At 43.0% G+C, this 23,393-nt stretch overlaps 1 protein-coding gene across 4 annotated transcripts in view; it reads left to right on the forward strand.

Annotated features, from left to right (window-relative positions):
• Positions 1-5,023: 5,023 nt before the first annotated feature.
• The window catches only part of OCA2 (OCA2 melanosomal transmembrane protein), a 207,237-nt gene continuing 188,867 nt past the window's right edge, over positions 5,024-23,393 (forward strand). For 2 of the 4 annotated variants that reach the window (XM_083805754.1, XM_083805755.1), the window contains exon 1: positions 5,026-5,463. The gene's annotated coding sequence lies outside the window, so the exon portion shown is untranslated. Of the gene's footprint in view, positions 5,464-23,393 lie in introns of all 4 variants that reach the window. The other 2 variants (XM_083805752.1, XM_083805753.1) reach the window with 2 other exon arrangements.

Below are 23,393 nucleotides of genomic sequence, written 5' to 3' on the forward strand. Positions count from 1 at the left end.
GAAATTCTTCACTCAAAGAACAGGTTGCCCAGAGTGGTTGTGGATGCCCCATGCCCAGAGGTGTTCAAGCTCTCTTCTTTCTTTCTTTTTGTTTATTTGTAAGCCTGTCTGCCCCTGCTGCCTGCTGGTTATATTTCCCCCCTCCCCCCGCCTCTTCTCCTCAGTCATCCTTTGATTGTCATGCTAGGAACAGACTTTATAAACAACTGAGTGGACTCACATTATAGATTCAGACCTTTCTGACCTCTGCTCACTTTGTACTCCAGCCTCTGCATTGATGCCTGCTTTTCCATAACCCACGGAGTCATCCCCATACTTAGTGTTTGTGTCACAGCTTTGGGTAAGACCTGTCCGGACACAGGCCATATAGCTGCTCTACAGGGCTCCAGGGGATGAGCTGCCTGCCCCAAGGTGGGACCCATCCTCCTGTCCTGTGATACTGGTTGTTGGTATAAACAGATTTGCATTCACAAAACATGATTGGGCTTCCTGAGTTACAGAGCTGTCAGCGACTTCCTCAAGCCTAGGCTATGGTCACCTTGATGTTTGTAGACAACTAGATTAAATTGGAACTTATTTTACAGCAAAAGAGCAGCCATTATTTGTACTCTACAACCTAAAAAAAAAATCTGCTTCAGTGAGATGTCCCCCCACACCTGGGCTACATGGGCAGTCCCTGCTACGAGTCAGCAACTGACAGAAGGGAAGGCTGTGTTTTACGCAATTTTGCTGAAGTTCCTATTTCCCTTGCGTCGTGGATCTACTAAAACAATAATAAATCCTTGATGCATTTCCGTGCCATTTCTCACCAAGCTCAGACATCAGCTCCAGTTTCTCACGACATAACTCGGGGTACTGAAGTGCACCTAATGTCTTCTCCTGAACCATGGAGTCTTTCAGGTCTCACCAGGTTTCCACAGGATTGGCAGCTAATTGACTTCTGAAACCCCTTTCTGCCATCAGGTGCTCATCTGCCTGTTATTTTTATTTTGTCCCAAATGTGCTCAGTGTCTTTTACTTTGCCCTTATCTATTTTCCCTAAGGATATATTAGCTCCTGTCTGTGCTGCTGGGCAACTATCTTCTGTTCTTGCAGATTGGTGAGGAGCAGTTAACTGACTTCACTTAATCACTTCAGTACTCTTGTCTGGGTAGACTTGACTCTTTCAGCCTTTTTATAACCTGGGAGAGAAATGCTGCAGCTCATTTCCCTGTGCACAGTGGCTTCCAAATTATCACAAATTTATATATGGATTTTGGATTAGGTCTACATTTACCAGGAAATGCCCTCATTTCTACAGCTAGATTGACAGTTAAAGATTTATAGGAAACATGCAAATGCATAGCTTTAATTTCCCATTCCACTAGAGTGCATGAACTTTCTTCTTTAACATTGTATTGTTTTTCCATGGCAAGGTTTTTGTAGTGCAGGGGTGGGGGGGGTGGGGGTGGGGTATGGTAGGGTGCAGCTGCAGGAATGTCTTCCATGAAAAGAGACCAGGGGCTGCCCCCATGTAGGACACAGCAGGTTCCAGACGGCTCCAAAAGAAACCCACTGCTGGCCAGAGCTGAGCCCATCAGCTGGTGGCACCACTGTGAAATCATATTTAAGAAAGGGAAAAAACTGCTGCACGAAAGCAGCTGGTAGAGTGACGAGTGAGAAAATGTAGAGAGAAACAGCCAAGGTGAGTGCAGCAGGAGGGCAGGAGGTGCTCCAGGCAGGCAGCAGCAGCTCCCCTGCGGCCTGTGGAGAGGCCCCTGGTGGAGCAGGCTGTCCCCCTGCAGCCCATGGGTCCCACACGGAGCAGATCTCCACGCTGCAGCCCGTGGAGGAGCCCCCGGTGGAGCAGGTGGATGTGGCCTGGAGGAGGCTGCGGCCCATGGAGAGCCCCCGCAGGAGCAGGCCCCGGGCCGGAGCTGCAGCCCGTGGAGAGGAGCCCACGCAGGAGCAGGGGGTCTGGGGGGAGCTGCCGCCCGTGGGGGACCCGTGCTGGAGCAGTTTGCTCCTGGGGGATGGATGGACCCCGTGGTACGGAGCCGTGTGGGAGCAGTTCTTGAAGAGCTGCTGCCTGTGGGCAGCCCCCGCAGGCTCAGTTCGGGCAGGACGGCATCCCGTGGGAGGGACCCCACGGGGAGCAGGGGCAGGGAGGGACCGTGAAGGAGATGAAGCATCAGGGACTGACCGCAGCCCCCATTCCTGGTTCACCTACGTGGCTTGGGGGGAGGAGGTAGAAGAGCTGGAAATGAAGGAGTGAAGCTGAACCTGGGAAGAAGTGGCGGTGGGAGGGAATACATGGGTTTGTTTGTTTATTTCTCGGTGTCCTACTCTGTTTTTAATTGGCAATAAAATAAATTGATTTTCTCCATGTCAAGTCTGTTTCGCACATCACAATAACTGGTGAGTGGTCTCCCTGTCCTTATCCTGACACATGAACTTTTTCATCTTATTTTCTTCTCTTGTTTTTCTGAGGATGGGGGGTTACAGAGCAGCTTGGTGGGTGTCTGGCAGCCAGACAAGGTCAACCCACCACAAACATATGAACATCAGAAACATTTCTATTGATTCCTGGGATTTCTGCCTGGCTGTCCGCTGTTAATCATAGAACCATATAATCACAGAATATCCCAAGGTAAAAGAGACTCACAAGGATAATCGTGTCCAAATCCTGGCTCCATATAGAACCACCCCAAAATCAAAATACGTCTGAGAGTGTTGTCCAAACACTTCTTGAACTCCTGCCACCATCTCAGTGAAGAACCTTTTCCTAATATCCAAAATGAACCTCTGCTAATGCAGCTTCATGCTGTTCCCTTGGCAAGCTGAGTAGTGTGCATCCCTTAGGTCTTTGCCTCCCTAAAATACTATATCACTATGCTGATCAGTGTTGTCTTAGTCACTCCTTGCCGGGCTTGCTGACTTCTGTCTTGCACCTCATCTGTAGAGATGAAAACTTCATCTTTTTCTGTGTTTGTGCAGCATCTCCTGCTTTAGGGTACTTAGCCACAGCTGGAGCATCAAAGCAATAGAAACACAAATAAATGGTGACAGAGTTGGAGTGGTGAATAATTTAATAAAGGGATTTTGTGTGTGTGTATCAGAATAATCTTTAAAAGGAGTACTGGATTCACATACAGTGGTTTAACTCCCATTGGCAGCTAAGCTCCACAGAGGCACTCACTTAACCCCTCTCAGTGGAATGGGGAAGAGAATCAGAAGGGAAAAAAATGAGAAAACTCGTGGATTGAGACAAAGACAGTTTAATAAGTAAAGCCAAAGCTGCCTGCAGAAGCAAAGCAAAATAAGGAATTTACTCACTGCTTCCTGTCAGCAGGCAGACGTTCAGTCCTTTCCAGGAAAGCAGGGCTGTATCATGTGTTAGTGTTACTTGGGAAGACACACACTGTAACTCTGAATGGGACTCCTCTTCCTCCTCCCCCCCCCCCCCCCCCAAGTTTTATTGCTGAGCATGACACCCTGAGTTATGGGATATCCCTTTGGTCAGGTGGGGTCAGCTGTCCTGGCTGCACCCTCATCCGCTGGTGGGGCAGTGTGAGAAATGGAGAAGGTCCCGAGGCTGTGTATGCAGTGCTCAGCAGCAATGAAAGCATCGGTGTGTTGTCACCACTGTTGTTCACAAATCCAAAACAGCACCATACAAGCTGCTGTGAAAAAAAAATAATCTCCATTATAGCCAAAACCAGTACAACTTTTCTCCATGAAATTGGATGGAATGACACCTATTTGTTTGTAAGCTCTTCGTAAACTAATATTTTCATGGCAATGATGTTTACAGTGGTGAAAAAGGTATGTGTCATGCTGCTAGGTCTACCACTGTACCTTGAGGAAGCAGTCAGCAAGTAGCCATTCTGTGATACTGGTTGTTGGTATAAACAGATTTGCATTCACAAAACATGATTGGGCTTCCTGAGTTACAGAGCTGTCAGCGACTTCCTCAAGCCTAGGCTATGGTCACCTTGATGTTTGTAGACAACTAGATTAAATTGGAACTTATTTTACAGCAAAAGAGCAGCCATTACTTGTACTCTACAACCTAACAAACAAAAAACAACAACAATAACAACAACAACAACAAAAACCAAAAACCCACAAACAAACCACAAAACAAACAAACAAACAAATAAAAAAACACCAAAAAGCACACTTTTGGACAGTTATGGACCTCCAGCAACAGCACAGATGGAATATCAAAATACAAATTGTGCAGTGGTCCACATTATCACATTTTCTCACCAGACTCATGCAGCAAGCACCTCTCCAGACGCAAGACAGAAGACAGGTCTTGGATGTACAACGTGGATGTGCATCAAATGAGAATGCTGGAGATACCTATTGATGACCTTATGGATAATCATGATTCGAGCTGGAAGTGTTCATCTCTGTCTTGAGTCTTAGAAGGTCAAAAATAGTTGCTGATCTTTCATGAAAAATTGCTTCTTTAGGAAGGCTCAGCTAGCAGAAACCATCATTTCTACTTAATAACATGCAGTTCTCTAAGGCAAAATGTCAATAGTGTCATTCTCTTTGTGAAGAATGAATTTTATATTATTTTCCTTTTCTCTATTCTGCTCTTAGCTATCATATTAATGTAGCATCTGTTCTTTCTGTTGGCATATACTGTATTGGGACTGGGACTGTAGACAGACAGGGCTACAGTATTGTTGTTCTGCCAATTTATGTTTGATAAGGGCAAAAAGAGCTTGGCTGGTACAGTGCTTAATTAACCTCGCATTGAGTACTGCAGTGGAATGTGTAGATCTTTGAAATTCCAGTATAAAGAATGAGAATGAGTATTTGTCAGGATAATCTTTTTAGTACTTCCTTATGGCAGAAAAACAGAATTTTATTTTTTTTTTCCCTTTCAAATGCTGGCAGATTTTCCTAGTGAGAACTGTTAAATCTGCTTTTTTATAACTTCTGTGGCACTTTAACAAGGGTACATTTGCTCTGTCCTCCTCAGGACATTTTTTCCTGCTTCTTGCCCGAATTCGGGGCAGCGTGTTAAGTGTCTGCTCAGTGAAGCTCGTAGCGATCTGTTTACCCTTTCAGTCTTTGCCACTTATTACAACCATCTCAGGCTTTGGAAAGAGCTTTGTTTGGGCAGGGAGTAATGTGTGCTGGGAGTAAAATGAATGCTAGTTCCTCACTGAAATCACGTGATGGCAAATCTGGGAATTCCTGCTTCATTTATGAGAGTGCACAGTATGAAATGTCACTCTCTCCTCATCTAGAGATACTTACTACAAAGAGCTGAGCTGCATTGCACACCAACAAAGCCATTCACCCAAATAAACTTTCTATTCAGAAAACAACAGGCATCTTGCAGCTCCTTCAGCTGAACCAAGTGTTTTATTTTTTGCGTCCGTGCACCTTGTTTTTTTCCTTCCTTTTGGAGTTTTTATTCTCAAACAAAAGCAGCACTTCAGGACTTCTTCCAAAAAGCAGGTAAAATGCAATTTTTCTAAAAGACATGTTTTCTAGGATAGTTTAATGCAATTCTGTAATTTTGAGAGAAGTTTTAATATGCACAATAAAATAATACATATTAAAAGTTACTCTAACTTTCCAAATAGCACAGAGTTTTCTGTATAACATTTGTATGTACCTGAGCATTCAGCATTTTAGAACATTAATGAAACACATCAAGTATATGTTATGAAATTCAGTGGTTCTTTCAGTTGCATTTCCTTTTACCTTTGCATTAACCTTTCCCAGAATATTAAATATTTAAAAGATTGCTTTAACTTAATTTAGATTGTAGCTCCTTTGGGAACTCAAACCTGATGTGATTTATGATATTTATTTTTTGCTGCTCCTATTGCATTTACATGTAAGAGAAGTAGATCAGACTTACTTTTTGGGCTGGGTATTCTGTAAAATATAAACACACTTAAAAACATGTTTAGTTCTGCATATTGAGGCAACGCACAGATGTTGTAGAGTGAATGCATCCCTAAAGTAAAATGATTTAATAAAAACGAATGAAGTAGTTCATAGAATACTACTATTACTTTTCAGAAACATTCCTTTTCATGGATTTTACTCATGTTGGCTGTACTTGTAACAAGCTCTTGTGATTTTTCTAGTTGTCTTGCTTGAGTAGTCTTCCAGAAAGAGAGCAGTCTGTCTGGCCAACAATGGGCTGTTCTGTTCAACGCTGCATTTGTTGCAGGAGGACAAGGGCAAAGCTGCCCTCCTTCCTGAGAGTTTGCGATTTTACAAACTAGATATGAGCATTTGGATTTCAATGAAACTTAAAGCAAGAGGTCAGCGGATTAATCGCTTAAGACAGCTACGTAATTTTTATGGGGACTATTTGTATAATGTATTTTTTTCGAGAACAGAATCTAGTACCCATATAAAACAGAGTCTAAAGAGCTGCACCTTTCAAGAAATGTGGTTTGGCTGATGTGTAGGAAACTTCATATTTCTCAATACAGTCACGGGTGGACATATTTGCTACCTGAAATCTCAGATAAGGTGTTTTCACGTCTTACTATCAGAGCTCGTGGTAGTTTCATGAGGGCAGTTCCAGAGCTTTTATTGACAACTCAGTTTTCACTGCAGGCTTTGATCTGTCAGTAGTAGGCTAATTTGGACCTCATCAGTTCTCTGTTGAGGCACCCATATACTTTCTTCTGAGTTAAGCAGGTCACCATGAGTTAGTCTTAAATGTCACTGGAACAAAGCAAGGAAATCATAGATGATGGAACTGCTGAAATTTAGAGCTGAACAGATCCTGGTGAAGTAATGAGATTTGTCTGGGTGATGGGCTTTTCCTGCAGCTAAATCCAGGAGGAGAAATGGTTCCTCATTGCAAGCCTCTGGGGGCTGCTGTTTAAGTTGAAATGGAGGAAAATTTGGGGACTGTGAACCTGTGAAAATAATGTTGAGAGACAAAGAAAGGAAGAGTGGAGTATTAGTCTAAGGGATTTGCCTATGGTTTTCCCTTCAGAAGGTGTGTTAAATAAAGGTAAAGCCCCCTAGGAGCACTGACAAATTTAAACTTTTGCCCTTTTTTCATTGGTAGAGAAATTGAATACAGAAGGGGTAAAAATGTGTCACCTACGAAGAACCTTGTTAGGCCAAGACAATGCAACAATTATTTCTATAATTTTTCCCAGTAACAATAGCTGGAGAAATACTGAGAAGAAAAAAAAAAAAAGAAAAGAAAAAAAAAAGAAAATCCACAGTCTAATGATTTTCCCTTTTCTTTGTGACTGGGTGCTTTTGCCAGATCACATTTTCCCCTGAGGATTAACTTTGAACTGCCAATTAAAAGTTATTGCTAAATCCTGTTACAGCAGAAAGCCTTTAGGTTCTCACTGTTAAGACTTGGCCATTCTCTCTCTCACAGAATAGATTAAACTGCCGGGGCTTCAGTAAATTATTTTTGCAGAGTGTTGTTAGTACTGCAGTAAAGTTTGCCTATTGGTACAGCAATGACTCAGTTTCTTTTTCGAGAACTTTACAAAACGATGTCAGCCTGTCATACTTAGGAAAGAAAGCTACTGAAGTCTGTGTGCCGAAGGTTGGACAACCTTTCCTATGATTTTTGGGCAAACAAGCCACTGCAAAAACCCTACTATTTTCTGACAGGCACCGGCTGTTATGGTTAGGGATTGCACGCTGTGTGTGTCTCTGCTCTGAGCAGGGACAAATGGAGCATTATTTCAGAAACCGCTGTGTGGTAATGGTTGGCAGATGTTTGCATTTCTAATGCGGTCACTGTAGGATCATCATATGCTTTAAAATCTCCATGTCCAGCTAGGAACAGATCAAACAAGAAAGAGGAATGAACTACTGACATTTTAATTTCCCCGAGAGAAGAAAGAAAACATTCTGTGTTCACTAGAAGAGCTGCAGAGTGCTGCCAAAACCGTTCATTTGCTTGAAGATGTGTGGAACATAAACTTATTCCCTCATAAATCAACATTTGGACTTTCATGTTCCTCTCATTTCCACGCCTTACCCCTGATCCTAGACCTGTGATCTCACTGAACACATTGAAATTCTTAATCTCTGCAGGAATATGACTGCACCCAGTGTTTTCCTATCAAAAAGGGCAGGATACAGCAGGATACAGCATCTTCTGGTTGACTAGTGACCTTTTTTTTTTTTTAAATTTAATTTTATTTTTAAGTCATCTGAACTGCACCTATTGAGAGTAAAGCTAAGACTTCTTATCCTCCTGCAGCTATCAATGGGTTTAGGTACCAGGTCTGTGGTACTTCAGGAGCCTACAAAAAAGAGTAAAGAAAGTACTGAAGAGGGGACCGAGATAATTGGCAGCCGCAGCAGGGAATTCTGGAGCCCTGGACGTATCTCTCAGAGAAGCTGGCTTTTAAAATGCAGCCTCACTAGGAGCAAAAGTACCTGATCCAGGAGCTATTGCAGTGTCATAAGACTCTTTAGCTATGTAGCATGGGACTGTGGTAGGGAGGGATCTGTTGTGCACAGATTTTTTATTCTGCTCTGCCAGCCTCGCTCTCCATCAGCATACCCTTATCTTCTTCCACGGCCGTACGTCACATGTCAGAGGTTTGCAGTATCAGCCGGCTCAGCACTGTAGCCATCTTGTTTGATGCTCATTGCCTTTCATTAGTTTGCATAAACACATGACTTTTACTCTCTTGGGAAGTCTTATTACTGTTGTGCTTTCTTGATCTATACAAATACCATCACACACAGTGGATGCTACACTTGAGGTCTCTTGTGACCATTTCCCTTCACTGATGCAATCTGTAGATAACAGAGTTCATCTCTTTTACGTATATCATTACAATTATTTAATTTAACATAGAAAACCCATGTGCTATGTTTCTGTTTCTGCTACTTTTCTGGTTTAATCAAATAAAGATTCTTGGCATGATAAGCCTTATAACCTTGTAATTTCAAAATTGAAAACAGCATTGATGATTCTTTTTTAGTCGACCAGGCTGCGATCTCTGTTTTTTCACACAAAGGGACAGCAGTTTTGTTCTTGTTGCTGTTGTTGTGGTTGCTTTTTGTGCTAGTTCCCAGCTATTGAATTCTGCCCAGGCCCAACAGGACTGCCTCCTGCTAATACCATTGCTGTGGTCCTGTAGCTTGCAGGAATGAGCTGGGGCCTCATTCATGCCCCAGCAGCTGCAGTTCCCAGCAGCCTGCCAGGGATGCCCTGTACAGAGCTCTCTTCCAGGACGAATGGTGTCGGGGTCATCGCTTTTCACTGGGTGGAACAATGGCACCCTCAGGAATGTTTAGTCAAATATAACATTGTGTTGACCTGTGCAGTATTTTCTTTTCCACCATTCATGGGCTGATTTGTTAAAATCTCATTTTCTTTACCTGTCATCAAACCAGGAGGACTTGCAGGATACATTTTCCTCCCAGTCACAGAGCCAGTTACATGACTTTTGTTGGATTTGTGGTGACGGATTAGCGTGGATCTGTTAAGCACAGTGCAGGGAAGCGGCCATCCCTCAAGACAGCTGCGCAGCTGGGCTGCACTTTGTGTCCTGCCAGGAGCAGCGGGGCGAGCGCCGTGAAGCCACTCTTCTCTCTGCCCGGGGCAGGGGCTGGCTCTGCCCCATTGCTTCAGCAGGGATGCCGGGAAGCTGGCTGGAAGCTGACAAAATCAAAGCAGAAATGCAAGTGCACCGGTTCCTGTTCCTTGAACACCCCCCAAAGGGCATTTATAGGTGATTTTCCCTCTGAAAGAGGTTCGCTTTCTATTGCAGTGAGGTCCAGCACTTTGTAATTGCTTGTCACAAAAATCTATTTTAGTTATGGCTTTGTTAGCTTACAGGTTTGTAATTTTTTTTTTTTTTTTTTTTGTAGCAGAACAGCACAATCTGTGAAAATGCTTCTTGAACACTATATTTAAGTCATAACACAAGCACCCTAAATATGTAGGAATTTTGTTACATTTTCTTGGGGCCAGGGCAGTGATCAAGGGAAAAAGTACCCAAAGAAACTACAAGTAAAACTGGGGAGGCATTGCAAATGTTCAGCATCCAGCATGACAGACTTCTCTCAAACTACTACTGCTCTTAAACCACAGGCTCTGCTATGCAAGACATTATTCATAACCTATAGGCATATGTATAGCTGATGTATATGTATACATCTCTCTGTCCGTAGAGCCAAAGGTTCTGTGCTTATGAATGAGCCATTCCAATGTTTGCATGCCTATCCCTAGTTATTTTTCTTAAAACTGGTGTCCGGTAATTTCAGTCATTGTGGTTCTTTGCAAGAGCACTTAATTTTAGTGCCAGGTAGACATTATTCTATAGGAGCTGCTGCAAATTCCACAACACTGTGGAGATATCACGACTGATGGCTAATTTAGAGATTTGTTTTAATCAAGCTAACCTGTGTTCTGTAGGCAGAAATATCTGCCTAATTGGTATCTATTTGTCATCAGTACTCTCCATACCATATAGCATTTGAACACTTGCCACTTGTATTTAGGAATGTGTGCAGGAACATTTCTGGTTAAGAGGGCTGTGTTTAAAGCAAGAACACTTTCTACCTGTTTTGTAGCTCTAACTTTTTTTTTTTTTTTTCCCCAACATGGGGCATAAAAAGTTTGAGAAGATGACAGATTTGCTTGGAGTGTGGAGTGTGCTTGACAAAATTTATAGATGTTATAGCTGTTTAGCTGCTAATAGGCAGGCTCTTGTGCTTGTCATGGGGGTTACTTGCCTTTCTGTATGTTAGAGTCCAATGTTTGTTAGTGGCTGCTTTTGCTTCTGCCATTTGCTCTACTCCTTGTCATCTTGCTTTGCTGTGCCTGGGAACGCTTTGATAACAGCTGTGGCCATGCACCTGGGCTGGCTGATGGCCAGGGCATCGCTGCTGTGCCTGTGCTGCTGCACTGGACAGGCTGGAACTCCAGAATGAACTCGTGCCAGAGGGACTGGGACCCGTGGATGAGCCCACGTGGGCGCATGTACATCCCCAAATGTCTCTGGCCATGGATAAGTCCACTCCAGAGCAAGTGCACCTCGAAGCATCTGTGGCGATGGGGAAGTCCATGCTGCAGCAAGCACATCTTGCAGTGTCTGTGGCCGTGGGTAAGACCACAACACAGCAGGTGTCTGAAGGCACCTCTGAAGGGACTGTGGCTGATGGAGAAGGCTGCATCAGAGCAGGTACACCTCAAAGGGACTGTGGCTGTGGATGTCCATGCCACACGTTGCTTTTGCCATACCTAGTAAACCGTAATTGTCTTAACCCATGAATTCTCTCACTTTTACCTTTCCAATTCTCTCCTCCATCCCACCTGGGCAGAGTGAGCAAGTGGCTGTGTGGCACTTAGCTGCCTGCCTGGGTTAAACCACAACATAGTGTTTAATACTCGATTTTATATCTGCTAGTTTTTCCCCCCCAAGATCCACAGTCTTGTGCTTATATGCCCTTGCTTGATTTGCTTTAAAATTTCATAGCATGCTGAATGGGGCTAATTTAATTTATAAGCTCTTCCTTCACCCTGGAGATACAATTTCCTGCTGAAGCCACTTTTCCTGGTGCATTGCACTAGGAAGTCGAGCAGTGCAGGAGAAAAAATGTTTCACCGTAACCAGTAGCGGACAATTATCTGTCGTCTGAGCTGGAGCTGGCTTTGTGATGGCTCCTCATATGACAGGGGCTTGGGAGACTGCTGTCAGTGTGCAGGGAAATGTGGCCTCCTCACACTGTGGGTTCATACCCAGCTGCTCCTCAGGCTGTCTGTGTCTCACCAGGAATACTTCTCTGCCGGCTGAGGAATTTCACCTCAGGGTCAGGCCAGTCAGCTGAGGAATGAATGTCAGCCAAGTGCTCTTGCTGCTGTTGTGTGTGCCAGGGTCCGGCCCTCGCCTGGATGCAAGCGTGGTCTTGGTTTCGGCAAATGTGCTTCTAGGTGGACTGGGGCACGGCATGTAGCGTAGTTTCAGGTGGGGCCTTGCAAGGATGAGATGGAGGATAAACTTCTCAGAAGTGTGTTGATAAAATAACATGTATCAGTTTTGAAAACCAACCTTATGGGCTGATAGGAAGATACCCAGTTGTGCCTGAGCCCTTTCAGAACTGGAATTAAGCTTGTGGTTCTCAGAAACTGTAACATTTCCAAAGCTTTCCCACTGGTTCTGAGAAGAAATAAAGAATTTGGGCATAAGAGGCAGACGCCTTCCAGAGGTCCCTCCAAGGGTGAACTGTACTTTATTCTGTGTCCCCCTTCACTGTGGGGCTCCAGATGGCTTTAAATCTTTCGGGGAAATAAGAAATCTCAAGCTGCATCCTCCACACAGGAAATGAATGCCCTGACCACAGGCTGACAAGTCTTCGCACCAGCCCAAGAGATATGCAGAATCTTGCATAGACAACCCCTCTGCAGAAACTGGTACAGCACCAACAGCTTGTACCGGTAGACAGCAGCAGAATACCCGAAATCAGGTCACACGCCGTGCTGGTGGGACGATCAGATAAAAACTGAGCTTTGGACTGAACAGAGATTTTAATCCAACTCTGTTGTATTTGCAGTGACCCCTTGGTCTTTTTGATGTTTTAGGGTCTGTCTTTCAGTTTGCTTTTAACTAGAATGTTTGCAGTTTTCCAGGAAAACCCTTCTATTAATAAAGCATCACTTGCAGTGAATTGTCATGGGGCAGAAGCACTTTGCAGGAGGAAGTTATGAATATCTGACATTTTTTCTGGGTTCGGAAAGTGGCTGGTCAAATTCATGCCGCAGAAACGACAGAATCATAGAACCATAGAATGGTTTGGGTTGGAAGGGACCTTAAAGATCATCTAATTCCAACCCCTCTGCCATTGGCAGGGGAACCTCCCACCAAACCAGGCTGCCCAAAGCCCCATCCTCACCCAAAGCCTTGAACACCTCCAGGGATGGGGCGTCCCTGGACAACCTGTGCCAGTACCTCACCACTCTCAGAGTAAAGAATTTCCTCCTAATATCTAATCTAAACCTACCATTTTTCAGTTTAAAGCTATTATCCCTTGTCCTATCACTGCACTCCCTGACAGCTTTCCTGTAGGCCCCCTTCAGGTACTGGAAGGCCACTGTAAGGTCTCCCCAGAGCCTTCCCTTCTCCAGGCTGAACAATCCCAACTGCTTCAGTCTGTCTTCACAGGAGAGGTGCTCCAGCCCTCTGATCATCTTTGTGGCCCTCCTCTGGACCCATTCTAACAGGTCCATATCTTTCTTGTGCTGGGGGCCCCAGTGCCAAACACAGCACGCCAGGTGGGTTCTCATGAGAGCAGAGCAGAGGGGGAGAATCACCTCCCTCTCCCTGCTGGCCATGCTGCTTTTGATGCAACCCAGGGTGCAGTTGGTCTTCTGGGCTCACATTGCTGCACAGTGCTGGCTCATGCTGAGCTTCTTGTCAAATCCAACAAGGGCCATGGAGAACAAAGCCACCATCACCAGTTCAAGAGCCTCAAAACCCTGGGGACTGGGGAAGGCAGGACATGGGATTCAGGGTGAGGGAGGGCAGCTCTGAGCTGCCCTGGAATATCTACAAGCAGATTCACCAAGCTGTGCCTTAACCTTTTCTTAACACTGTGCTTCTCTCTTTTTTTTTTAGGTCAGTTCCCTAACACCTCTCTCAGCCTCTCTTAGCCATGTTGCCAGCTGATTTTCCTTTCCTTTTAGACTGTCTGTGTGTGATACGCTCAAATGCAGTTGATGCTTCAACTTCTAATATAAAAGCGAAGTCTATGAAACTCCTCACTGGGGAAACTGTGCTTTAGCTTGAGCCTAGAAAATCTCTTTCTCAATAATCTAAATGGTAACTGGCCATAACAAATCTGGAGTAGCTTCACACAAAATCACACCTAACTTGGCCTGGGGTTGAGCGGGGACCTGATGCTTGAAGAGACAATTCTCATACACTCTTTTTTTCTGTTTCCAAGGAATTTCTCAGCATGTATGTTCTAATTTATGCGGTGTGTCACATGATTGCTTGTCTTTGGCCAGCATGGGATATATTTGGTGTTGTGTATGCACACTCTAGCACCAGTACATGCCAAATATGAGGGTAATTACTTCAGACTGTATATCTTTACAAAGGCTGCACAACTATAGTGCCTCAGGAATACCACATTCTTCTAAAATTTTCTGTGTATCAGGTTTTCATTACATAGTCCTTTTCTTGTCTTGGACATACGGGCTGTTTGAGTGCTGGGACATTTGGGTAAGTGTCTGTAAGGAAATGATCCTAGATGACATGCCCCAGATCTTGATGAAACTCATGTTTTCAGCATGCATCGGAGATTTTATGACCAGGGATATCAGCAGTGACTGTGTTTGTACCTCTCCTGTCACTGTTCTGTTACCGTTTTTTACATCTCTTTCTTATCTAATTGTTTATGACGTGGCTGTGGCAAATTTCAGCAGCAGGCTTTAGTCTCAAATCTGTCATAACATGCATGCTTCATCTTCAGTAACTCAAATGCTCTAAATTAAATAATAGTAAAGCAGTTCATTTGCATGCATGTAGGAACAGCAGTGAAGCTAAGCCATTCCAGCCTTGCTCAATCTATGAAGCTGCAGCCACCTTCATTTTGATTTCAGAAGTGTATATTTTTCTGTTTTGCCAGAGGAACAAAGGAGAAAGTATTTGCCATTGACTTCAATAAGGATGAATTTCAAGGGCACCAAGGTTTCATCCAAAGCATTTTTCTAAAGCAACTTTAGGATATGAATACCCCAAGGCGTTGTCCAAGGAAGTGCTAATATGCAACATTGAACATGCCTGGTGTTTTGCGATGTGGGACCTTGAGGTATCCATCTCCAGGGTTGGCATAGAGGCTCCACTGAGGACCATCAGAGGGAAAACTCTAGGGAGAGAGCCAGTGCACCCTGACCTTGCTCACAGGTTTGCAGAGACAACTTGCTTTTGTGTTCACATCCCAAGAGCATCATCACAACCTTGTGATTTCTTGCAGGTACTAACAGGTCAGGAGGCAGCCCTTACCTGGTAGCTGTTGTGCAAAATTCTTGGCTTGGGCAAAAATTTCTGGAGATGCTTCATTTCTTATGGAAAACAGCACAGGGGGGTTGCTATTGCCATCAGTAAACCTTTTTCCTGGAGGTTTCTCTCTCCAGTCAGCAACAAAGATATCTCCTACACAACCCTTTGACAGCACAAAGCCAATTATCATGCACAAAATCTCTTGGTCTTAGAAGAGGCTGCTGTTGGATGGGCAGCCCAGTCGCTCTGTCTTAGGTGCCTGGTGTAAATACACAGCGCGTGTCAGGGACATCCTCTGCTGGGCTGTTGGACAGATTGTGCTTGTGCTGCAGGAAGAGCAGCACATACCTGCACGGGTACCTGGACAGGCAGTGCTGTCTTCCTGGCAGTCCATCTGCTAAGCATAAGTGCCCATGAGTGACAGTGACCCTGCAGCATCCCCTTGGTCCTAAGGGTCTGTTTTAGCAGCTTCCCAAGGAGAAGCAAGGGCAAGACATTTCAGGTTTGAAAGAAGAGGTGGGTTGACATGAGGATCACATAACCAACCCTCTTTTTGGTCTATTAGAAGAATTTCTTCATTTCAGTGGCTCAGGGCAAGGAAGGGAGGCTGCAGGCACCAGCACTTATCGATGTGGTTTCTTCCTCTGCAGAGTGGGTGAGGTGCTCCACCAGTACCGGAGTCACAAGGAGGAAAGATCTGCACAAGTCCCACTGGCTACAGGGCCTGCAGAGAAAGAGCAGAGTCCTGCTTTCTCCTCCCTTGGAGGGTTCGTTTTGAGAGTGTTTTGTTCTTATTGCTGGGAAATCCAATTAAAATACAATATCTGGCTAAACTTGGTATCTTCATCCCAAAAGCATAATGAGCTCTTTGCATTTTGTATGCCTCTCAGCTAATGAGTTCTTCCCTTTTATACGGAAGTTCTGAAGACAGATTTTTATTAAGAAAGGAAAAGAAGAGCCTGAATACAGTACCTCTCAGACATCCTGCCCATGTCAAGGGCTGCCAAAGTATCTAGAGTGCGATTACAGCTTCCTATTTCATTGCTGAAGTGGCTCTATAAATAGTAGTGTTCAATGAAAATTGCCAGCAGAAGCATTGCTTTTTAAGCATGGAAATGCACAAAAAATTTCAGTAACCAGATTTTTTTTTTTATAGGTCCAAAAGGAATAGATTACCGTAAGGATTTTTTTGAAACAACTTGAAACAACTTAACAACTTGTATTGTGATAACTGTATCTGGTTTACCTTTTTTTTTTTTTTTTTTTTTTTTGCTTAAAGCCAAAGTATAAAAAACAAATTGCTGGAAAATGAACCTCAAATGATTGTGAGATCATGGATCAAAAGGAAATTTGTACAGCCAGACTTTCACAGAATTTGGGTTTAAAGGGGACTCTCATCTCTAACTTGCACTCTTGTATCACACTTTTTCACATTTTAGCCGGTTTTCCCCAGTCTTGGATTGAATAGCATGTCTTGACTAAGCAGATGTCCCAGTGATAACTCTAGATGGGGAGGCATTGCCAGTCTGCTGTCCTCAGTAGTTTGTTTCAGTAGTTAATCTATGTGACCACTTAAAAACATCATAAAAAATTGCCGTATTTCCTGTTTGGATTTATCTGGCTTCATCTTCCAGCCATCAGTTCTTATCTTGCCTTTTCCACTAAGTTAAAGTATGCACTAGTACCAGATATTTGCTCTCTGTGGAGGTGGCCAAATAACTGAGTCATCGCTCCTTTTTTTTTTTTTTTTTTTTGATAAATGGGACTTACTCTGCAGTAAGGCATTTCTCAAGCCCTTGGATTATTTGCATTGTGAGTTTTCTGCACTGTCTCCCTTCTTCCAAATTCCTTTCCAAAACGGGAACCCCAGCACTTGGTAGGAAACAAATTCTAACATGGCAAGAGAACAAGTCTCAATACCTGTGTGCTATTTGGCCTTAAACCTTCAGGGATTACATTTGTCCTTTTTGCTCCATGGTGCAGGAGGATGCAGGCTGAGTTCTTTGTTAAATGCTGGAGCACCTTGCAGGGCCACTGCTCCTCGCTATATAGCTTCACCGTCTGTAAACAGGCTGCACTCTTTGGTCCTCCACCTATTATGTGCTTAGGTCTGTATGCAGAGATCCTTGGTCTGACTGGGCCCAGATGGCTGCCTTAAAACAGTCCGTAATAATACAAAATTCAAACAGCAAGGCTATCCATTAAACAAAGGGTATCTTATTAATATTAGGGCATATAAGCTTAAGCTAAGGTCTGTATTTTCAAAGGGAAACTTCTCACAACAGCTGTGGTCAATGCAGGACTCCCAGTTAAACAGCTGTTATTTCTCCTTACATTTAGAAAAGAACAAATTTCTGCATTCCTTTTGAAATGTTTTGCCTATGTTTATCGATCATTCATGGGCTACAGACACCTTTTCCCTCTTCATGCAAATTGGTTTTCTTTAGCCATTTATTCACTGCTCTAGAAGTCAAACTGGAGGTTCAATTTTTCTGGCTTTAATGACACAGAAGAGAAACTGATCTTTTTGGCAAAAAGATTGTTCTGCATCTACCCACAGACTGCTGTAAAGTCCCATAAATCAGAAATAAATGCTTAATGTATTAAATCTAACACATTTCATGAACACTTTCAAAAAAAAGTTGAATGTAGTAAACATAACCATTTTTGGACTTTGCTAAGGAATAAATTAGTTGAACTACAACTCTGAGCACCAGAGAGACTTGATTTACTTCCAGATAAATGATATTTAGCTTTAAAATACAGACTACTTGGATATCAGAGGAAGTTAATAATTTAGAATTCTTCATCGCTGAGTTAACTCAGAACTATTTCTGCTATGAGGTAACTTTTGTGAACTCTGATAAGTGAAAAGAATATTTTATCTAACAATTATCCATAATCCAGCAATTATCTTTCATGAAGTAAAAGAAACAAATGTTTGCAGCCTGATATGAAATTCTTACATATCTTTAAATAACACATCTCCCGAAGTACAATCCATGATTAAATTAAAGACTTTGGGATGCACCAAATTATCTAGTCATTGTCTTCCACTTTCTCATGACTGCTAGTGTGAGATTTCCACAATGTGTCAGGGTAAAAAAATAAAAAATTATTACAGTGAAATTGCTGCAAAGTTTAGGTAGGTCAAACAATCTCTTTGAAGATAATAGTCCTTATTTCCACCAACCCTAGCATTCATTTACACTGCTTTGACTGTGAAAAGAGGATTTAGGGTAAGTGCAAACACATCTCTCACCGGTTTTAGGGTAGGGAGAAGAGTAATTAGTGTGAATGTCAGGCCCAACAGTTTTGTCTCCTTTTCCTTTTGCATTAGTTCCCATGACCCACAGTGGGAATGAGGTGTCACCTCTTTAATATAGGGACAGGGACAAGGAGCACAGTGGATCCAGTCAAGATATTAGTTTCTTCCAGCACCCTGTTGAGGTCTATGACCAGCAATTATATTTTCCAAGGGTTATTTTTCAATAGGGATTCTTAAAGAGAGAGTATGATGATGAAGGGCTAGAGATAAAACAAAGCACTGAAGGTTCTGCTCATGGATTCCCAAGCTCCTTTTTTCTGGACCCAAAGTATGCACACTCATCCCAACATCTCAAAAGCTCAGAGCTGTCCTTGCAGTGGGGTCTGCCCTGATTCACATTAGTGCTGTGCTCACACAAGCTCCTTGTGGATTGCTCTGCATGGCCAGGAAAGAGATCCTGCCTTTCCTCAGCCAGCAATGTTGTTCTGCACAACAGCCAGATTCCCCGTGGGAAGTTTTCACTTCCGTTTGAGTAGTTATAAGGTAAAATCTTCAAATGAGGAGACAGAAAGAAAGGGAATTTGGATACTCATCTCCGTCCCTCTTCTGGTTAACCTTCCCAGTATTGCATTGCTCGGTTGGTCAATGGTGAGTTTTTGATTGTATAAGGCTGTCAAGTCACGTTGGACTTAGTGTTTGAAAGCCAAAAATTCTAAAGGGGATGGAGGATCATGTGGCTATTCCTCCAGCCAAGTTTCCCTCAGATCTTTAAGCAGCTACTTCAGAAATGCATGCTTGCTTCAGACCTTCTGGAGACTTGGAGGGCACAGTGTTTATTGGGATTCACAGAAGGACTTGCTAATGAATATTCTGTGCAATGAACTTTCTGCCTAGGAATGCACCATCTTAAGTGAATGCCAAGGAACATAAGCACTTGTCAGAGGTGGTTTGGTTAAGATAATCTGAATGAAGAGGCCACTCTTTTTCCCCCTTCCCATGAAATGTACTCTCATGCAGAGTGCAAATATTTTGCTGAGAAAATGCAGTTACTATTGATATTACAATGCACTTCCCAGTGCCTTCTGCCTCAGAACTTCAAAACAATTTACAGCTTTGCTGAGTAAACCCTACTGGATGAAAGTTACTTAGAGGACAAGGCACATCTTTGCCCCAAGACAGACAGACAGCAAAGCAGGGAACAGCAATCCCAATTCTCATCTCCAGTTTGGTGGCAGCTGCTGGGCTGTGGTTTCCCTCCCAAGCACTTAAAGCAATTCCTAGTTGCTGAAACAATGAAGTTGCTTGATCAGTTTTGAGATTTTAGTGCTCTTCCTTTTTATTTTGGTAGGAAAGCTCTGCCTCTGTGCTGTATTTGAAATATCTTCTTCCAGGGATACCTAAATAAAATAATTCGTGACCAAATTCCCACCAACATGAAAAGATTGTCTGCCATGGCTAAGAGAGGAGGAATGCTGTGGACCCAGAGGGGGTGGTCTGACATCCCTTCCTTCCTGTATTTCCCCTGTGCATGGTCCTGGGGCCAACTTGCCAGCACAATGTGTACAGTTTCTCTGTGTGATTTTAACCTTCTAGCCCTGAGGATGCATTACTCAGCCCTCCCCTCAGAGTTATGGAGCCTGGCAACTTCTATCTGCAACCAAGTATCTCCTACAAGCTTGGCATTTTAAGCCTCTGTTTTACGTCTTTGAAGGGCTTGATCCAAAGTCGAGTGAAGACAGTGGAAGGACTCTCACCAGTCTCCATGTATTTTGGATAAAGCCCTGAGGCTCACATTCCATACATTTTAGCTTGGATTTGGATTTTCATAAGCTTTAGCACTCCAGAAAGCTGCCAGCTTCACAAATCTACATCTTATAGCATGTGCTTTCAGCTTCTTGGTTTTGTAAGAATGTTTTAAAGCTGAGAGAGAAATTAATGAATTTGTCAGGACTGTAACGTGAACCAGTGCCATCAACAGCATGGGCACACTAGTTTTATCAATGAAGCTGTGCTTCTTTTTAGTGCATGATCATTTGAAAGAAGTAGGAATGTATATAAAAGCAGGCTCAGTTGCAACACAAGGAAGGCAAAAAGCTGTGTACAGCAGTAGGGTGCTAATGGAGTGCCCAAATTCCAGAAAAGTAAGTGCTAAATATGTCTGTTTTCATTTTTTTCCCTTGTTTAGTGTTTGATTGACTGGTTTTTAATTCACACAAGAACAGGTTGTTAGAATAACATTGAAATTTCTAGTAGAAACTGAAGTTTATTAGCTCAGTCAGGTATGACCCTCTCCCAGCTGAAATCAAAGCAAAATTTTGATAGGGACTGAATCAAATCCCTTTGGCTATCTGGAAAGAAGAATAAGTACTAATGATGCTTGAAATCAGTACAGATATGTACATTTACAGTGGTCATTGTCTGGCTTCTAGAATGCTTTGCTGTTTGCTATGGCTGTCTCAGAAGAATATTATTTTAGGATTCATTGTAGTTTTGTCCTGTGGTGATGATTAATTTTTGAATATGGCCATGAAACCTGTTAGTACAGGAAGGAAAAAAAATTAAAAAACTCCAACAAATTATTTGTAGAAAGTAAACAAAAACTTTTTTGATCATAGAACATAGAAATAAATACATACAAAATACTTAACTAGCTCCCTTAATGTTCCCTCTTGGTTTAATTATCTTGAATATATTATAGCCAGTGTCAACAAATGAGGGTCAGCTATTTTTACCTGCAGGGAAGTAAAAATTCCAGCCACATTAACAGTGTATGAAATATTTACATTCACTTTGTAAAATATAATCATACCTAGTGTGCTGCTTTTTTTTGTAGTTGAAATAGTAAATGTGCCAAGGGACATTTCACAAACAAATTCCAGTCTGATAGATACTTAGGACAAAGAGGTGTGCTAAAACTGTGTCTATGTCACTGCTACCTCCATTTGTGCTGGGGTTCTGTATGAAAGAGATGTACTTTATTCTGATTTGCTGTATATTTAGAATATAGGAGAAACCATCAGTACCATGAACTCTGCTCTTCTGCACCTGTTGGTATTTTATTTTTCCATGGTACAGCTGCCAAGGCATATGGATGCTCTAATTCCTTTGTGCAAAGAGACTCCTTATCATCATCTTTCCTATGAAGTAAATTTAGGCTAACGGCGGACAGGAGAAATGTGACATGAACACTTATTGCCTATCAGTATTCTAGCTGCTGCAGCAATTTCGAGCACCTGCAGTTTATCAAGTTAGACATAAGAAAGATTGACACTGTGGGAATAACAATCATCTAGACATGTCATTCTGAGGGCAATAACACATTTTTCTGCACTTTGTTTTAGGGAGTTTGGTGTTCAGCTTGAAAGTCTGTAGCATAATTTGTTAAGAACTTGTAACATTTATTAGCATAGTATGGGCATAAAACTAATATAAAAATGTCCCTTAATATTGGTATTCCTTTTCAACTTCGCAACCTGAATTTTCTTTTCTCTAAAACACCATTGAAACTAGCCAGGGTTATTGTAATGATTTCAAAGTATAGTGTCAATTAATCAACCCCTTCCTACTGTCTTGCTTGTTACTTAAAAACGTATGTAAGCAATATTTAAAGATATGAAGACCTTTATACACACCCAATATGAGAATAGGGCACTGCTATAGACTTTGACATGTCTGGAAGGATAAGGAGCCCAAAGTAAAAACAACACCAGCAATCTGCAATCACCAATAAAGGCCTATTAGAAGCCATTTCAGATTTCAGAATACTCTTCTCCAACCTTTCCTGCCTCACCTGTGGTTACCCTGTGCTGCCTTTGCCTGCGGCAGCTGGAGAGGCCCAAGGCCCTGGCAAGGGCTGTGGAGCCGGGTGTTCCTTGTCAGCCTCTGCCTCGGGACCTCAGGGGTTACCCACAGACACGCTTCAGGGTGATCTGACCACATGAGCTCTCATTGCTTTCCCATGAATATGTAATGATGGGTTATGAAAGTGCCAGAGAGAAGTCAAAAAGACTCTCAAAAGTCCTCTAGCAAGGCGATAGTGCTGGAGTTTTCCTCATCAGTGTCAATCATTTCATATTCTTGCACAAAGACTTCATGAAAGGCCTTCGGCATCTCAGCAGGCTAGGTAGCTTTCTTGAAACATGGTATTTGCTATTGATCTCATTTTTAAAAGAATACAGAAACATTAACTTTATGGCATAAAAAGAACTTTCATAGCTCAAGGAGAGAAGAAAACTCTCTCTGGGTTTGCATATAGGTCATGACAGGAAAGACACTGTTTTTCCTTTCAAACATGCCTGGTTTCTCAGCATGTCTTAGCTAAAGCAACCTGCATTTCCTGAATAGTTTTCAGCTACATTTTACAAGTATCTTCTAGAGTCTTTCTTCTTTTTTTTCCCCCTAAAATAAGACCAAGCCCTAAATCCAAAAGAATCTATTTGAGTGTTGTATCATTTTCCTTCTGATTCAGCCTCCTTCTAACACAGCACCCTGAGTCTCCAGGCTCGTCAGGAATGGTGCTTCTCCCTCCCATTCCTCCAAGAGGTGGGAGCCATGTCGCCTCCAGTGAGGGTGCTTCACAGGCCCTGTGTGCTGATGATGCCGCTATAGTTCTTCAACAGCATCACCTAAGTTGTCCAGCGACTTGTGTTAATACCGACTTTCATTCTCCTTCTCCCTTTACCTGCTCAGCTTACCAGCAAGAAATCTGCTTCAACAACTGCACTGTTTCAGAGATGTGACAGCATTAAGCACATCTTCAAATGGCCAAGCCCCGATGTTGGCCTCAGTAACTGTACAGCATTGCTTTGTGGTACAGTACACATCTCCCTCACTCCCAGGTCCCTCGGCCATCAGTGGGAGATGCAGGCACTTCTGGAGCATGATGCACTTGCCCTGTCTCAGGTGCCCACTGCCAAGTGAGCCTGGTGGTCAGTGCCTGTGTCTCTCCATGGGCTGTATGCGGACCCAGGGCATTAACTGGGGCCTAACCTTACAAAGTGTCCCAACTTAGTTATCTGTATCTGATCAGACATTTGACAACTCTGCCTGTTGGCTTGAAAGGGCTTTGGTTTGACCTCTTTTGCAGATGCAGTAAGACAAAAAAGGAAATTACTTTTTTTTTTTTGGAACTGGCTCATTTGATTGTCATT

This window comes from Anser anser, assembly GCF_964211835.1.
Source record: "Anser anser genome assembly, chromosome: 1".
Taxonomy (NCBI): domain Eukaryota; kingdom Metazoa; phylum Chordata; class Aves; order Anseriformes; family Anatidae; genus Anser; species Anser anser.